The sequence below is a fragment of the Ammospiza nelsoni genome, chromosome 32 (genome assembly GCF_027579445.1).
Source record: "Ammospiza nelsoni isolate bAmmNel1 chromosome 32, bAmmNel1.pri, whole genome shotgun sequence".
NCBI lineage: Eukaryota > Metazoa > Chordata > Aves > Passeriformes > Passerellidae > Ammospiza > Ammospiza nelsoni.
Genome location: NC_080664.1, coordinates 2,940,307 through 2,943,290, shown reverse-complemented (window position 1 = coordinate 2,943,290; position 2,984 = coordinate 2,940,307). Strand labels below are relative to the sequence as shown.

At 59.8% G+C, this 2,984-nt stretch overlaps 1 long non-coding RNA gene across 1 annotated transcript; it reads left to right on the top strand.

The window, feature by feature from the left end:
- The first annotated feature begins 321 nt into the window (after positions 1-321).
- LOC132085767 (uncharacterized) lies at positions 322-2,557 on the top strand. Its single transcript, XR_009420265.1, has 6 exons — positions 322-467; positions 803-838; positions 1,158-1,184; positions 1,618-1,653; positions 2,169-2,201; positions 2,415-2,557. It is a non-coding gene; the product is annotated as an uncharacterized LOC132085767 (long non-coding RNA).
- Positions 2,558-2,984: the final 427 nt, after the last annotated feature.

Genomic DNA, 2,984 nt, shown 5'->3' with positions numbered 1-2,984 from the left:
CACATCTGGGGTCACACCTGAGCAGCAAAACCCCGAGACTGGGGAGCTGTTGGAGGATGGACTGTGTTGGACTGGGGGTTGTCCCCACAGGGTCCCCAGGTGCCTTTGGCTCCCTGCCTGCCACCCCTTGGCCCCCCAGGTGCCTGGGCCCTTCCAGGGGCAGCTGCCCCGTGCAGGAAGCTGGAGGGATGCCGGGTGAGGTGGGTGGATCTGTGCCACAGGTGGGGTGGGGATGGGCTCTGTGCCAGGGCTGGGCTTGTGGCCAGGGCTGGGGGCTGTGCCAAGCTGGGCTTTGGCCTGGGGGCTGGCAGGGAGGGTGCAGGGAGGAGTTCCGGCAGGGATAAAGGTGCTCCTCACCTGCTGCAGCCTCAGGCAGCGCTGCCCAGAGCCAGAGGAAGATGAAGGTGGCTGTTCTCAGCGTGGCCCTGCTCTTCTCCATCCTGCTGTGCCTGCCAGCTCAGAGCCAGGTGAGGCTGCAGGGCCCCAGGCTGGGCTCAGGGCTGGGGTCTCCCCAGAAATCCCATCCCATCCCATGGATCCCATCCCATCCTTTTGGGACTCCCCATCCCATCCCATTTATCCCACCCCATCCCATCCTATTGATCCCATTGATCCCATCCCATTCTTTTGGGGCTCCCCAAAAATCCCATCCCATTCTTTTGGGGCTCCCCAAAAATCCCATCCCATTCTTTTGGGGCTCCCCAAAAATCCCATCCATTTCATGGATCCCATCCCATCTCATCCTTTTGGGGCTCCTCATCCCATCCCATCCCCTGACCAACCTTTGCTGTCCCCTGCCCAGGCCGACATGGAGGGCAGCGGAGTGATCTGTGCTGGGGTGAGACTGGGGGCACTGGGGGCACTGGGATGGACTGGGATGGACTGGGGGGCACTGGGAGATACTGGATGGACTAGGGGAACTGGAATGGACTGGGGTCACTGGGATGGACTGGGATGGACTGGGGTCACTGGGATCGACTGGGAGATACTGGGAAGGACTGGGGGGGGAACTGGGGGCACTGGGGGGCAGTGGGGAGCAATGGGGGGCACTGGGGGCACTGGGGGGCACTGGGGGCAATGGGGGACAATGGGGGGGCAATGGGGGGCAATGGGGGACACCCCAGCGACCTTGGGGACATCTCCTGCTCTCCCCACAGCGAATTGGTGGCATTAGTGATGGCCAGGTGGGTACCAGTATAGCCCAGTATAGCCCAGGACATCCCAGTACAGCCCCCAAATACCCAATTCCCCCAAATATCCAAATCCCCAATCCCCCAATCCCAAACCCCAAACTCCCAAATTACCAAATCTGCAATCTCCTCCCCAAAACCCAAATCCCTAATCCCTCAAATCCCCCAAATCCCCAAATCACCACAACCCAAACCCCTACAATCCCCAAATCCCTCAATCCCCAAATCCCAAATCCCCCAAATCCTTAAATTCCCAAATCCCCAAACCCCCAAACCTCAAATCCCCAAATCCCAATCCCCCAATCCCCAAACCCCAAATCCCCAAATCTCCCAATCCCCAAAATCCCCCAATCCCCAAATCCCCAATCCCCAAATCCCAAATCCCTAAACCCCCAAATCCCAAATCCCCTTTGCTCTGCCCCTGCAGTCCGGGATCGTGGGAGGCATTGGGGGCTGCATCAAGGTGAGACTGGGGGAACTGGGATGGACTGGGATGGACTGGGGGATCTGGGATGTACTCGGATGGACTGGGATGGGCTGGGGAGGAACTGGGATGGACTGGAGGATACGGAGGGAACTGCGGAATACTGGGATTAACTGGGCTGAACTGGGGGGAACTGGAAGATACTGGGATGGACTGGGGGGAACTGGGGATACTGGGGGGGAACTGGGATGGACTGGGGGGAATCGGGGGGAGCTGGGATGAACTGGGATGGAATGGGGGGAACTGGGGGAACAGGGGGATACTGGGGGGGAACTGGGATGGACTGGGGGGAATTGGGGGGAACTGGGATGGACTGGTATGGAATGGGGGGAACTGGGGGAACAGGGGGATACTGAGGGGGAACTAGGATGGACTGGGGGGCACTGGGGGGCACTAGGGAATATTGGGGGCCAGTTGGGCCCCCCGCCCGGCTGGGCTGGTGACCCCGCGGTGACCCCGTGGTGACCCCGGTGCCCTCTGCCCCCTCTCTGCAGAAACCCAAAGGCTTCGGAGTGCAGAGGGCTGAGGTGGGTACCCGGAGCTGTGCTGGGGATGGCACTGGGGGCAGGCCAGTACCCCCCAGTGCCCCCCAGTCCCCCCCAGTTTGCCCCAGTTTGGGATGGTCCTGGGGTCTCTGGGGGAGTTTGGATGTCTCTGGGGGGCTCTGGGGACGCACTGGGGTCACCCTGGCGTCACCCTGGGGTCACCCTGGGGTCACACTCAGCTCCTGTCCCTGTCAGGCCGTCAGGATTTGATCATTCCTGGAGAGCTGCCCTGGGAGCCTGGGAATGGCCCTGGAACAACTGATAATTGATAATCGATAATCAATGATTGATAATCAATAATCAATAGTCAATAATCAATAAACCCTTCAGCAAAGCAACTCTGTGTGTTCATGGGTGCTTTTCTCATATGGATGGGTGTGTGCTCATGCCCCTGTCCCTCTGTCTGTCCCTCTGTCTGTCCCTGTGTCTGTCTGTGTCTGTGTCTGTCCCCTGTCTGTGTGTGTCCCTCTGTCTGTCCCTGTGTCTGCCTACTGTCTGTTTGTCTGTCCCTGTGTCTGTCCCTATGTCTGTCCCCTGTCCGTCTCTCTGTCCCTGTGTCTGTCCCCCCTCACCCAGCCCTGGGGGTCTCTGGTTTCTCCCCCACACTGAGCGGAGCCACTCTGGGGCTCCCAGGGCTCCCTCTGCCTTCCTGGGCAGGGCAGGCTGAGACACTGCTCACAGCGCCTCCATCATCTTCATCATCGTCATCATCATCATCACATATCCCAGCACCCACACTATGGTCCCATTAATCACCAACATCCT